Source organism: Pseudophryne corroboree, chromosome 10 (genome assembly GCF_028390025.1).
Source record: "Pseudophryne corroboree isolate aPseCor3 chromosome 10, aPseCor3.hap2, whole genome shotgun sequence".
In the NCBI taxonomy this organism is placed as follows: Eukaryota; Metazoa; Chordata; class Amphibia; order Anura; family Myobatrachidae; genus Pseudophryne; species Pseudophryne corroboree.
This window is the reverse complement of record NC_086453.1, coordinates 143463030-143478983: the sequence shown is the minus strand read 5'-3', so window position 1 is coordinate 143478983 and position 15954 is coordinate 143463030. Positions and strand designations below refer to the sequence as shown.

The 15954-nt window shown below is 45.1% G+C and overlaps 1 protein-coding gene and 1 pseudogene across 6 annotated transcripts in view; both read right to left on the bottom strand.

Moving 5' to 3' along the window:
* Positions 1-15954, bottom strand: part of PPP1R12C (protein phosphatase 1 regulatory subunit 12C) — a 404850-nt gene that overhangs the window by 270145 nt on the left and 118751 nt on the right. The gene's annotated exons all lie outside the window — the stretch shown is intronic.
* Positions 3601-3719, bottom strand: LOC134968254 (5S ribosomal RNA; annotated as a pseudogene).

Genomic DNA, 15954 nt, shown 5'->3' with positions numbered 1-15954 from the left:
CGGGTGTGCAGTGGATGGGGGAGGTGTCCAGGGGGCGCGGTGGGTGGGGGAGGGGTGGATGCGGAGGTAACGTGGGTGGGGGAGTGGCGGGTGCGGTGCTGTTGCGAATGGTAGGCGATGCGGATTGGGAAGGGCCTGCTGCGTGGGTGGGGTAGGGGATCCAAAGGTGCAGTGGGCGGGGGAGAGCCAGATGCGGGGTGTGGCGGATGGGGGAGGGGCTGCTGCAGATGGGGGAGGGGTTTGGAAGACACTGCGGGTGGGGTAGGGGGTCCGAAGGCACAGTGGGTGGGGGTGCCACGGGTGGTGGAGGGGCAGGTGCGGGGGTTTGCGGGGGATGGGGAGGGGTCCAGGGGCGCTGCAGGTGGTGGAGGGGCAGATATCAGTGCACATAGTCTCTGTGGTAGTTAGTGAGGGTTGGTGATGGTGTGAGAGGGGTGAAGGCCAGTACACAGACAGGCAGTTAGAGAGCAGGATGAGGGTGACAGGGCATAGTGACGGGGAGTACTTAGCAGATATAGGGGTGGGCTCCAGGTGTGATGTCACAGTGTGTGTACCTTTGCTCTCATGTGTGAGGTATGTCAGGTATATGTGAGGTATATGTGAGGTATATGTGAGGTATATGTGAGGTATGTGTGAGGTATGTGTGAGGTAAGGATGTGCGGGTCGTGGTGGCCACTAACCTCCAGGCTGCTGCTGTGAGATGGTGACTGCAGAGGGAGGGAGCTCAGACCCAGCAGCAATGGGTCGTGGTCAGCATTCCTTCCTGGCCCCGTTCCGCCGCACACTGTCCGCCCCGTCTGACGGGCGTCATTCCTCCATCCTGCATGGCAGCGTCAGCTGCTGTGATCGCGGAGCATAGGTAAGCGTCCGGAGCCCTGTGGGCGGGCAGGCATGGTGTTTCCCTGGAGAGGTGCGGCGCGCGTCCTTAGGCTGCAGACGGAGGGAGCTCCGGGCCAGCAGCAATGTTGATTAGTGCGTGTCCCGTCCTGGCGCTGTCCCGCTGCACATGCTCCGCACCGCTTGCCGCTGAGCATGGCAGCCCTTGTCTGTATGCTGCAGATGCTGATCTAGCGGTGCCTGAGCTAGCGCCCTCTCCCTGGGATGTGGGTGTCAGGCGGCAGGTATGGTGTGTAGGTGGGAGAGGAGCTGCGGGCGGCGACTCGCTGCCTGCAAGTACCCTCCATATCAGCGCTGTTCCCCTCCCTGCAGATAGTGTCAGTGGCCGTGGTGTACTTTTGCTACTGGTGGCCAGGGCCGGTGCTAGGGTGTTCGGCGCCCCCCTGCAAACTATGAATTTTGCGCCCTCCCATATTCCTTTGTTGTGCATCGGGAAAAGTGGTGTGGTCTCACAACTAAGGGGCATGGCCACACAATAGTACCCCCATTTAAAATTACACCACAATGTAGCACAATCTTATTCATCTTATACGTAATGCCCCACCCGTAGTAGTAGCGTCCTTATACGTAATGCCCCACCCGTAGTAGTAGCGTCCATATACGTAATGCCCCCCCAATAGTAGTAGTGTCCTTATACATAATGCCCCCCCAGTAGTAGTAGCAGTTATATGTAATGCTCCCCAACAGTAATAGTAGCGTCCTTATACATAATGCCCCCCCAGTAGTAGTAGCATCCTTATACATAATGCCCCCCAGTAGTAGTAGCATCCTTATACATAATGCCCCCCCAGTAGTAGTAGCGTCCTAATACATAATGGCCCCCCAATAGTAGTAGTGTCCTTATACATAATGCCCCCCCCAGTAGTAGTAGCAGTTATATGTAATGCCCCACAACAGTAATAGTAGCATCCTTATACGTAATGCCCCACCCGTAGTAGTAGCGTCCTTATACGTAATGCCCCCCAGTAGTAGTAGCAGTTATATGTAATGCCCCCCAACAGTAATAGTAGCGTCCTTATACGTAATGCCACCCCTGTAGTAGTAGCATCCTTAAACATAATGTGCCCCCAGTAGTAGTACCGTCCTTATACATAATGCCCCCCCATAGTAGTAGCGTCCTTATACGTAATGCCCCCCTATAGTAGTAGCGTCCTTATACGTAATGCCCCCCCTATAGTAGTAGCGTCCTTATACGTAATGCCCCCCTATAGTAGTAGCGTCCTTATACGTAATGCCCCCCCCTATAGTAGTAGCGTCCTTATACGTAATGCCCCCCCTATAGTAGTAGTGTCCTTATACGTAATGCCCCCCCTATATTAGTAGCGTCCTTGCATGTAATGGCCCCCCCAGCAGTGGCGTCCATAAAGTGCGCACACACAGACATACCTCACACACACACACACAATTCACACATATATACAAACACACACACCCCACCATATATACACACACACACCCACCCACCCCCACTATATACACACACACACACACACACACACTATATACACGCACACACATTTCTCTCTCACCCTCCACTTACCAAGTCTGGCTGGCCGTCACTGCAATGCTGATTCCACCATTGTTCAGCTGTCTGGTCCCGTGTAGCTCCGCCCCTCTATTCCGTGTAGCTCCGCCCCGTTTTCGTGACCCGCACTGCACAGCACACAGCCCGCTGTCACAGGTGATTGGGGGGGGGGGGGGGGGGGGGGAGGACAGGCACAGCAGCTAGTGGCCATCCTCACCTCCTATACTGTAAGGTAGGGTCTTGCACCTGACTGCTGCTGGCACTGGGTATGGAGTAGCTCCCTGCAGCAGATGCAGTTGACTCCGCCCAGCTCTGTGACTTCGCCCAGCGTTACGAGCACAGAGTCACAGATTAAGGCAAATATATAGGAGATTATATATATATATATATATATATATATAGATATATAGATATATAGATATATATATATATATATATATATATATATATATATATATATTTTATTGTGGGTGTATTGAATGATACTAAGCAAACTGGAGGACGGGGGTAGCAAATCTGCGCTGTATTAGATGGAAAAGGTCAGTTTGGTGCCGCACAGGACCCTAAAGAATTTTTCTTTGTAATGGGCTCTTATGAAATTTGTCCCTTGTGAACCAACAGTGCATATACATACGAAATGCCTGTATCGGTCTTTAAGGAGTTGCTGTTGTTGGTGGTGCACCCAGAGTCAATAATACATGTTAAAGTTACAAAAGAAGAAGAGAGACTCTGTGTTGGGGCACGCTTGAAAAACTAAAACTTAACTTTTAATTATAGTATGATAAAATTATGGTACACAATTCAACACACATATAGTATATAATATTTAAGGAGAAAAGCAAATGATTCTCACTTACGAAGTAATAATTTTGGAGAAGCAGTTCTCCAAGTAATATTACTATTTGAGGTGACAGTGACACCTGAGATGAAAATATTAAGAATTTAATTTCAACATAACAGAAAATTTCTTCCAATGCCTATTATAATGGTATGTCCTGGTAACGATTAGTCTGCTATTTCCAAATTTTCTGATCAATAATTGCAATATGCAAAATAGCTCTAGATGAGTGTATGATCAGAAAGAAAATTCAATGAGAAAAAGGAAAATTTAGAAATGAAAATGGTAATGGTCAAAGGTTGCTCCAACACCTCTGCTTTTCACATTAATACAGAGATATTTATTACTGCACCTAATATTCCCTGGAAGTCTCCCATCCAGGTACTAATCAGGCTATTCACTGCTTAGCTTCCAAGAACAGGCGAGATTGGGCGTAGCCAGTGAGATGTGGCAGTAATATCACATAGGTTGTGAATGAGAGTGTATGGTTATTGGCATATACCAGTTGGAGTACTTCTGCTGTCCATTATTGCGCACAGTTTCCCTGTTACTTTTAGCATTGTAGGGGAGTTATATGACTGGCGTCAGGATGAGAGAGTACTGAAAAAGTAAGATATAGGAAACGTATAGGTTCAGAGCCCGTCTTCTGCTGTCCACTGTCATATAATTTAATATAGCGGACAGTGGATGAGAGAGGCGGGCTATCTGGGCCTATTGAATAATGGTGTGAAATTACACAGATATCTTAAGGTTTCTTATGATAGTGCATAATTCAATTACATATTCTTAATCCTAATAGTAGTGGGCAATGGGATTTTTCGCTATTGGCGATGCCCCTAGAATATTGCAGAGGAAGGCAGAGGCCAGCTATTAGGGATATCTCAAAACACACGTAATAGTATGAAATTCTCTCTCACTAATTAGGGTATGAGAGTGAGAGAGAAAAGAGACATCAAAGAGCGTTAAATGTCCTAACACTGTAAATAATAGGTAGCAGATTAAACAAAAATTAAACAATTAAAGACAAAACATTTTTTTGTCAGATATACGATACCAGGAGGTGAGTGGGCTGAACCGTGCACTGTTCAGCACCACTTGTCACAGACGGCCGTTTCACCTGGAGGTGGCTTGTTCACTGTGTGAGGTGGTGGTGGAAGAGAATCTATTTAAGGCAAAAGGGGGGGTGGTCTCAAAATTCAGACCAATCACAGGAAAGAGGAAGTAGAATGTGTGATGTCAATAAGACATCCTGCGCATCACTTCCGGTTTTAAAATCCGGAAGTTGATGTTATTATAATTATGCATGGGGCCGTATCTATGGTTAGATAGGGCTTGTAATATAGCGTGGGATAGAATGAATAAATAGGGAAGATAATATTTATTTAGAGTTAATTATTGGGGCCAAGATCGAAGTATTAGCTCCGTTGCCGGAAGTTTAGCAGTCACTGGAGTTGTCAGGGGCGTGTCCCTGGATATGGTGGCGTCATTTCCGGTTAAAAGACCGGAAGTGGCGTGCGTGGCCGTCATTCTGGATTTATGTAGGGCTAAATAGAAAGATCACATAGGGCTGAGGATAACTGGGGATAAGCCTCAGGGGGAGTTGAGCGGTACATATTAGCCCGGATGATGTGGCCACAATTGGAGTAAAAACTCCGTGATCGGAGATGGCATCGTGTACCGTCATACAGGAATTGCTTAGTTGCGTCACTTCCTGTTTACATATCCCCATTCATAGTGATCGGACTTCTGTGGGCACATACCGGGACACGGACGCATGACTTCCGGTCACGAAGGCCGGAAGTGGTGAAAGAAGCCGTCACTTAATTTTATGTGCGGCTGATTAGATAGTAATTTTAGACTGGAGATAGCTAATAAGGCCTGCGGAGGAATGGAGGAATATGAAATTACATATTTAGATGGCCCTGTTAATGGGACCGCATACGAAGTAGAGACTTCGTGACCAGAAGTGGCGTCAGAGTACAAAATACAGAAAAAAGCCTAGCTACATCACTTCCTGTTCTGAAAAGAACAGGAAAGGCTATGTGCAACCATAATTGTGGATAAGAAAGAAGTAATCTATTTGTAATGTTTATGTTTTGCTGGTTGCTAGGTAACCATAAGGTAAATAATAAAGGATGTAGAATTTAAAAGTATGCATTTGTAATTTATGTCTATAAATTGCTGGTTAAGGGTGAGGAGAGAAAGAAAAGAATAAAAAAATATTAAAAAAATATAAAATATAAAGGAAAAGAAAAGAAAAAATAAAATAAATAAATAAAAATAAAAATTATAAAAAATTATAAAAAAAATAAAAAAATAATAAAAGATAATTTTTTGTTAATTTAACATAATGATCCAGTTGTAACGTATTATGGTATCGAGTTCAGCAAGATTGCAACTAGGTTTATTGAAAGAAGAGAAAAGGAGAAAATTAAAATTGAATGCAGCTTCTATAGTAGAGCAGAAAAGGTTATTTGATTATATTTTAGTTTATGTGAATTCTGAGTGACTGTATTGTGAATAGAAAATGGTGCCGTGTTGGTGCAATATGAGTGTGTGGCGATTGGTTTGAATGTGAATAAGGGGGTGAGTCAACGTAAATAGGTGTGTAGGGAGTGCCTTATGGGTGTGAATGTGAGTAGGTGTAAGTGTGAGAGAATAAGTGGAATTGTTGGATAGAGAGGTTGATTGGATGGGGACAGATGAAGAAATAGGAATGTGGGTTGGTGTAAATGTGAGAGACTAAGTGGAGTTGTTGAATAGAGAGGTGGATTAGATGAGGACAGATGAAGGAAAAGGAGGGGAAAGAGTTAGGTTGAGGAACCATTAGTGAGGGTATCTTGTGGAACATCAAATAAAAACTCCATAATTTATGTGTTCGTTCATGCCTTTAGGCGCAAGACAGTTAAGTTTGAAGGTCCATTCAGATTCATGTTTGAGCAATTCTTGCATCAAATCTCCTCCGCGTATTCCTAAGTTAATTCTTTCCAGACCAAAGGCTTTGAGTTCTTTGGGATTGCCCTGATGATGGTTAAAAAAGTGGCGCGCCACTGACGTTAGTTTTTTCATTTTTTAATATTGGATGATGCATTTCTTACAGAGCCTATGTGTTCCAGGATACGTTGTTTTAGGGCTCTTGTGGTAATGCCCACATATTTCATGTCACAACTACATGATATGCAGTATACAACTCCGACTGCATTGCAGTTGATGAATTGGTTGATTAATTTTTCTTCTCCATACCGATCAATAATGGAAGATGTTTTGACCATGTGTGGGCATGCTTTACAATTTCCACATGGGAAGGAGCCCTTGATGGTTGGCTGTTTTTTAGGGTTTTTGGTGAAATGGCTACTGGTGAGTTTATCTTTGAGATTTTTGGACCTGTATTAGATGGAGACAGCTAGCCGTGTGGAGAGTGCTAGAGCTCTCTAAAGACTCAGTGTGAGAATACAAGAAAAAGAGGGGTATGCTCTCTCTACAATGGCGCTGGTCTCTCTGATGTTAACCTGTACATTTAGCTTTTATGCAGGTATATGAGTGTTGGTAAAAACACACTGATGTAGTAAAATTAAAATATGAATTTAATAAATACAATACTAACATCAATAGGTAAAAACAAGTGGACTGAACACAGATTGTGTGGGGGAATGAATTCCTACCGATGCAGGTGGAGGAGCCGCAGGTGTCAAAGTTAAGGCAGGGTAACCCAGGAAATACCCTGCTGGTGGCTCCTCTAATCAAATTCCCTTTCAGGCAGTCAGGAGAACAGTCCACAAAACGTCCGGGGGTGGGCATCGCCACGAGGTATTTCCAACGCGTTTCGGGACAGCCTGGTCCCTTCCTCAAGGCTGGATACCTTTGTGGCTTGGTTTGAGGTCCTTTTAAATGTCTGATAGCCAATGAAAAACGGCCGTGGATGGCGGAAAAATTCACTTCCGGTCCGGACTGAACCGGAAGTGCCATTTCCTGAACCGGACGTGACATTTACGTTCCATTTGTGACAGGAAGTGACGTCATAATGCGTTCCACAATGTCCCTGAATGGTTCCAGAAGAGATAACAAGTTTGATTGGTGAACAGAATGGAAGACATGGATGATAATTGTTCATAACCATGATTCGATGACATTCTTGTGTTGATCTTTAAACACGGTTTCCAATGAACAAAAGTCCTACCCGAAAGTGACGTAAAATAGGTCCCATATAGTCCATTAATTGCTAAAATAAGAAGACGACTTGTAATGGTGTGTGGTGGGAAGAATGGATAGAAATTCTTTCCTAGCGGCTGCGGAATGGCATCCTCGTGTTGGTCCACAGATTGTCTATATAGTTCCCCATGGAAAATAAATGAAATACAGAAAAAAATAATCAATAAATAATATTAAATGGGGTTACAAGTGGCTGATATACATAACAATGGAAGATGTGACAGATGAGATGTCTTAAAGAAACCATTTAATTTCAAAGTCTTGATTCAGACCATTGGGTGAAAGAGTTTGTAAATTGAATATCATCCTCATTTCTGCTTTCGCTAAGTTGGCTTCTAGATTTCTATCTTTCCATGTGGACCTGATGTTCCGGAGGCCTACAAAATATGCAATGGAATTAGTGGAACACTGGTGTTCCCTCCGGAAGTGGTCTGAGAGGTGATGGGTGGCAAGACCTTTACGGATGTTACGCAAATGTACCCCTATGCGTGTTTTCAAAGCTCTCGATGTTCTGCCCACATAGGATTTGCCACATTTGCACATGATGAGGTAGATGACGCTGGAGGTATTGCATGTGATGAAATCGTGAATCTTTAATTTATTTCAATTGATGGTGACTTCTGTATATTTGGTTTTCTCCGTTTTGATGCTTCTGCATCCCAAACATAGACCACATCTGTGGAAGCCAGCAGTTTTGATGGGATTGGTATTTTTCATGGGTAGCGCACTTCGTACCAACTTGTTCTTTAGATTGGCCGCCTTATGGTATATGAACTTTGGTTTACTGGGGAGAATGCTGCTCAATATCGGATCTCCTTGGAGGATGTGCCAGTGCTTGTGAATAATTTTCTCGAAATATTTGTAATCGGAATTGAAGCCGGGGAGAAAGGCCCATTGACCATCTGATGTGGATTCCTTTTTTGTCTTCTTCTGATCTTGAATGAGTGATTCCCTTTCAATGGATTTAATCTCTTGAGCCGTTCTTTCAATTTTTTCAGAATGATAGCCTTTCTTAAGGAAAATGTTCTTCAGATGATCAATTTGTGTTTCACATTCCATTTGTTCACTGCAGTTCCTTCTTACACGAATGAATTGACTCTTTGGTATCCCGTGGAGACAATTCTGATGATGATCGCTGTCTGTGGATATGTCATTTTGTGTGTCCGTGGGTTTATGGAAAGTTTTGGTGTGAATTATTCCATCTTTGATATATATGGAAAGGTCCAGGAAATTCACTTCACTCTGACTAATGGAGGAGACTAAGTTGAGATTAACTACATTTTCATTGAGATTTTGACAAAACATCTCCAAGTCGTCCTTGTTTCCATTCCAAAAGAACAAGATGTCATCAATGTAACGACTCCAGTGTTGTAATTCTGTGCCCCAAGTTACTAAGATACTAAAACCATGAATGGTAACTAAAGCATACACATGTTATGGCTATTACATGCAGAAATTAAGTTAAAGCTAAAAATAATCTAAAAACACGATAAGTGCCCCTGGCAAATTCCAGTCCCCTAGTGATTGAACGAGAAAAGAGAATATGTGATTAGAGCTGAGAAGTAGTAGTTTCCTCTAATATAAGTATTCTTGCTGAAACGGCCTATGCCCTGCTGTGAACAATTAGATCCGGCTTCCCGGCTTCAGCCAGAGGAGCAGAGTACTTATTTCAAGAATAAACTTGCCAAGAGCAAGCAGAAGCCTGTGTTTATAACTCTGCTGACAGATCCCATGTTTGCTTCCAGTACAGTTATTTACAGCCATACTGTGATGATAGCATGAGAATAGGAAAGTACCCAGGGTTCAAATAAAGGAGCAAAGTTTATGACCTAGAAAAACCTCATGCCCTTCAAAAAGTTCTAAACATTAGGGATAATGTATTAAACACCAATTATCATCACTTTCTTTCAAACACAGCTCAAAGTTATTGCATAAAGCTCACACAAAGCAGCAGCATATGCAAACATGGATTTTGGTTTAAAAATATACCATACAGTTAAAATAAAATAAAAAATTAAACAAGTGCAGGTGAAAAATGAAGGCTAAACCCTGAGAGTTTTGCAATAACAGGTCTCTTCCTTGTTTCTTTAGCAGAGTTATTTAATCCATATAAGGCCATGCTACTCCTGCAATAAGAGTTCTCTGAGAGCACTGAAAGAGCTTAATGTACTTAAGTGCTGTCTTTAATATCGTGTCACATACTATAAAACAAGCCATAACGTCCACTGTCCAGACTCATTGAAGCTGTACAGATTAGATTTTTTTTTTTTTTTGAGAGCACGGCAGAATAGCGGCACTAACTTACAGTCGGCAAGATAAAAAAAATAATGGCTGAATTGCTGGTACGCAGATATAACATGTAAAACCGTGTCTACACCTAACGACAGGACATGATGTTGTGATGTAATAATACATCAGCGTTGTACACACTATACAATTCGCTACACGACGTCGCAATGTACCGTGTCGGCTGTGAAATAGTCTAATTGGAAGTGCAGCGCAACAATGAAAAACGTCCTGGAACAACAGATTATACATGGTGTATGATACATTGTTCCGACTCACGCCAGAAAACTATTTACCGCATGATATATAATACAGTCGGTACCCCACTTAAATCAACCACTACGGCAGTGGTTCTCAAACTTTTTTGAATCACGCCGCCCTACAGTATTAGAATTATTATCACGGCACCGCTAGGCCAAAAGAAAGAAATTAAGTACATTAAGTAAATTGTGTTTATGTCGTCCTTCGGTTCAATTGTGTAGTAAAGGACAAGATTTGCTTCTGTTTGTCCACATATTTTTTTTTATGACTGACAGCCAACAGCACTGGTTTAGCCTATTACATTGACCATCAATTTTTACCCTGGGGTGCCCTGGGACCACCAACCAAGGGCACCCCAGGTGTGGATCATAGGGTCGACAGTCAGTAGGTCAACCACTATTGGTCGACATCGACTAGGAGGACACCTGAAATAGGTCGACATGGCAAAAGGTCGACACGAGTTTTAAAAAAGAATGGTGTAGTTTTGTCAAGTGAACGGGAACCCCAAGTAGTGCACCATATTCGCTCGCCATGCTCCGGGCAAGGTGCCTTGCTGCGCTCGGCACAGGTTACTATTCCCAATTGTAGTCCACGTGGATCGTAAAGTATGAAAAAGTTCAAAAGATGATTTTCACACACACAGACTGATTAAAAAGCAGTAAAAAGCAAACGCAGAGAGAATGGTATACGTTGTGCTCCACAATGCAAGTACAAAGAGTCAGGGACTCACTCTGGACAACATTTTTGCATCACCCTGTTTATATGTCTAGCACAGTGCCATATAACAGCAAAAAATAAGAATTTACTTACCGATAATTCTATTTCTCATAGTCCGTAGTGGATGCTGGGGACTCCGTAAGGACCATGGGAATAGCGGCTCCGCAGGAGACTGGGCACAAAGTAAAAAGCTTTAGGACTACCTGGTGTGCACTGGCTCCTCCCCCTATGACCCTCCTCCAAGCCTCAGTTAGGATACTGTGCCCGGACGAGCGTACACAATAAGGAAGGATTTTGAATCCCGGGTAAGACTCAAACCAGCCACACCAATCACACCGTACAACTTGTGATCTGAACCCAGTTAACAGCATGATAACAAAGGAGCCTCTGAAAAGACGGCTCACAACAATAATAACCCGATTTTTGTAACAATAACTATGTACAAGTATTGCAGACAATCCGCACTTGGGATGGGCGCCCAGCATCCACTACGGACTATGAGAAATAGAATTATCGGTAAGTAAATTCTTATTTTCTCTAACGTCCTAAGTGGATGCTGGGGACTCCGTAAGGACCATGGGGATTATACCAAAGCTCCCAAACGGGCGGGAGAGTGCGGATGACTCTGCAGCACCGAATGAGAGAACTCCAGGTCCTCCTCAGCCAGGGTATCAAATTTGTAGAATTTAGCAAACGTGTTTGCCCCTGACCAAGTAGCTGCTCGGCAAAGTTGTAAAGCCGAGACCCCTCGGGCAGCCGCCCAAGATGAGCCCACTTTCCGTGTGGAATGGGCTTTTACAGATTTTGGCTGTGGCAGGCCTGCCACAGAATGTGCAAGCTGAATTGTACTACAAATCCAACGAGCAATCGTCTGCTTAGAAGCAGGAGCACCCAGCTTGTTGGGTGCATACAGGATAAACAGCGAGTCAGATTTTCTGACTCCAGCCGTCCTGGAAACATATTTTCAGGGCCCTGACTACGTCTAGCAACTTGGAATCCTCCAAGTCCCTAGTAGCCGCAGGCACCACAATAGGCTGGTTTAAGTGAAATGCTGAAACCACCTTAGGAAGAAATTGAGGCCGAGTCCTCAATTCTGCCCCATCCGTATGAAAAATTAGGTAAGGGCTTTTATAGGATAAAGCCGCCAATTCTGATACACGCCTGGCTGAAGCCAGGGCTAACATCATTACCACTTTCCATGTGAGATATTTTAAGTCCACAGTGGTGAGTGGTTCAAACCAATGTGATTTTAGGAATCCCAAAACTACATTGAGATCCCAAGGTGCCACTGGAGGCACAAAAGGAGGCTGTATATGCAGTACCCCCTTGACAAACGTCTGAACTTCAGGAACTGAAGCTAGTTCTTTTTGGAAGAATATTGACAGGGCCGAAATTTGAACCTTAATGGACCCTAATTTTAGGCCCATAGACAGTCCTGTTTGCAGGAAATGCAGGAAACGACCCAGTTGAAATTCCTCTGTAGGGGCCTTCCTGGCCTCACACCACGCAACATATTTACGCCAAATACGGTGATAATGTTGCGCAGTTACATCCTTCCTGGCTTTGATCAGGGTAGGGATGACTTCATCCGGAATGCCTTTTTCCTTCAGGATCCGGCGTTCAACCGCCTTGCCGTCAAACGCAGCCGCGGTAAGTCTTGAAACAGACAGGGTCCCTGCTGGAGCAGGTCCTTTCTTAGAGGTAGAGGCCACGGGTCTTCCGTGAGCATCTCTTGAAGTTCCGGGTACCAAGTCCTTCTTGGCCAATCCGGAGCCACGAGTATAGTCTTTACTCCTCTCCTTCTTATGATTCTCAATACTTTGGGTATGAGAGGCAGAGGAGGGAACACATACACTGATCGGTACACCCACGGTGTTACCAGAGCGTCCACAGCTATTGCCTGAGGGTCCCTTGACCTGGCGCAATATCTGTCCAGTTTTTTGTTGAGGCGGGACGCCATCATGTCCACCTTTGGTTTTTCCCAACGGTTCACAATCATGTGGAAGACTTCTGGGTGGAGATCGTGTCTGCTGAGGAAGTCTGCTTCCCAGTTGTCCACTCCCGGAATGAACACTGCTGACAGTGCTATCACATGATTTTCCGCCCAGCGAAGAATCCTTGCAACTTCCGTCATTGCCCTACTGCTTCTTGTGCCGCCCTGTCTGTTTACGTGGGCGACTGCCGCGATGTTGTCCGACTGGATCAACACCGACTGACCCTGAAGCAGAGGCCTTGCCTGACTTAGGGCATTGTAAATGGCCCTTAGTTCCAGGATATTTATGTGAAGTGACTTTTCCATGCTTGACCACAAGCCCTGGAAATTTCTTCCCTGTGTGACTGCTCCCCAGCCTCTCAGGCTGGCATCCGTGGTCACCAGGACCCAATCCTGAATGCCGAATCTGCGGCCCTCTAGGAGATGAGCACTCTGTAACCACCACAGGAGAGACACCCTTGTCCTTGGAGACAGGGTTATCCGCTGATGCATTTGAAGATGCGATCCGGACCATTTGTCCAGCAGATCCCACTGAAAAGTTCTTGCGTGGAATCTGCCGAATGGAATCGCTTCGTAAGAAGCCACCATCTTTCCCAGGACCTTTGTGCATTGATGCACTGACACCTGGCCTGGTCTTAGGAGGTTCCTGACTAGGTCGGATAACTCCCTGGCTTTCTCCTCCGGGAGAAACACCTTTTTCTGTACTGTGTCCAGAATCATCCCTAGGAACAGCAGACGTGTCGTCGGAATCAGCTGCGATTTTGGAATATTTAGAATCCAACCGTGCTGTCGTAGTACTATTTGAGATAGTGCTACTCCGACCTCTAACTGTTCTCTGGACCTTGCCCTTATCAGGAGATCGTCCAAGTAAGGGATAATTAAGACGCCTTTTCTTCGAAGAAGAATCATCATTTCGGCCATTACCTTGGTAAAGACCCGGGGTGCCGTGGACAATCCAAACGGCAGCGTCTGAAACTGATAATGACAGTTCTGTACCACAAACCTGAGGTACCCTTGGTGAGAAGGGCAAATTGGGACATGGAGGTAAGCATCCTTGATGTCCAGAGACACCATATAGTCCCCTTTTTCCAGGTTCGCTATCACTGCTCTGAGTGACTCCATCTTGAACTTGAACCTTCTTATGTAAGTGTTCAAGGATTTCAGATTTAAAATGGGTCTCACCGAGCCGTCCGGCTTCGGTACCACAAACAGCGTGGAATAATACCCCTTTCCCTGTTGTAGGAGGGGTACCTTGATTATCACCTGCTGGGAATACAGCTTGTGAATGGCTTCCAATATCGCCTCCCTGTCGGGGGGAGACGTTGGTAAAGCAGACTTCAGGAACCGGCGAGGGGGAGACGTCTCGAATTCCAATTTGTACCCCTGAGATACTACCTGCAGGATCCAGGGGTCCACTTGCGAGTGAGCCCACTGCGCGCTGAAAATCTTGAGACGGGCCCCCACCGTGCCTGAGTCTGCTTGTAAGGCCCCAGCGTCATGCTGAGGACTTGGCAGAAGCGGGGGAGGGCTTCTGTTCGTGGGAAGAGGCTGTCTGCTGCAGTCTTTTTCCCCTTCCTCTGCCCCGAAGCAGATATGAGTGGCCTTTTGCCCGCTTGCCCTTATGGGGACGAAAGGACTGAGCCTGAAAAGACGGTATCTTTTTCTGCTGCGAGGTGACTTGGGGTAGAAAGGTGGATTTTCCGGCCGTTGCCGTGGTCACCAAGTCCGATAGACCGACCCCAAATAACTCCTCCCCTTTATACGGCAATACTTCCATATGCCGTTTGGAATTCGCATCCCCTGACCACTGTCGCGTCCATAATCCTCTTCTGGCAGAAATGGACATCGCACTTACTCTTGATGCCAGAGTGCAAATATCCCTCTGTGCATCTCGCATATATAGAAACGCATCTTTTAAACGCTCTATAGTCAATAATATATTGTCCCTGTCCAGGGTATCAATATTTTCAGTCAGGGAATCCGACCAAGCCACCCCAGCACTGCACATCCAGGCTGAGGCGATTGCTGGTCGCAGTATAATACCAGTATGTGTGTATATACTTTTTAGGACATTTTCCAGCTTCCTATCAGCTGGTTCCTTGAGGGCGGCCGTATCAGGAGACGGTAACGCCACTTGTTTTGATAAGCGTGTGAGCGCCTTATCCACCCTAGGGAGTGTTTCCCAGCGCGCCCTAACCTCTGGCGGGAAAGGGTATAATGCCAATAATTTTTTAGAAATTAGCAGTTTTTTATCGGGGGAAACCCACACTTCATCACACACCTCATTTAATTCATCTGATTCAGGAAAAACTACGGGTAGTTTTTTCACACCCCACATAATACCCTTTTTTGTGGTACTTGTAGTATCAGAAATGTTCAAAACCTCCTTCATTGCCGTGATCATGTAACGTGTAGCCCTACTGGAAAATACGTTTGTTTCTTCACCGTCGACACTGGAGTCAGTGTCCGTGTCTGTGTCTGTATCGACCTGATGTAACGGGCGCTTTAGAGCCCCTGACGGTGTTTGAGACGCCTGTATTAACTGATTATCCGGCTGTCTCATGTCGTCAACAGACTTTTGTAAAGTGCTGACACTATCACGTAATTCTTTCCATAAGATCATCCAGTCAGGTGTCGACTCCCTAGAGGGTGACATCACTAACACAGGCAATTGCTCCGCCTCCACACCATTTTCCTCCTCATACATGTCGACACAACGTACCGACACACCGCACACACACAGGGAATGCTCTGATAGAGGACAGGACCCCACTATCCCTTTGGGGAGACAGAGGGAGAGTTTGCCAGCACACAGCGCTATATATATATATATATATATATATATATATATATATATATATATATATACATATACATACATACATACAGGGATAACCTTATATAAGTGTTTTTCCCTAATATAGCTGCTGTATATCTTTATATGCCAATTTTATGCCCCCCTCTCTTGTTTTACCCTGTTTCTGTAGTACAGGACTGCAGGGGAGAGTCAGGGAGCCTTCCTCCAACGGAGCTGTGAGGAAAAAATGGCGCCAGTGTGCTGAGGAGATAGGCTCCGCCCCCTTTTCGGCGGCCTTTCTCCCGCTTTTTTATTGTAATTTAGGCAGGGGTTAAAATACATCCATATAGCCCAGGAGCTATATGTGATGTATTTTTAGCCAAAAAAAGGTATTTCTATTGCGTCTCAGGGCGCCCCCCCCCCCAGCGCCC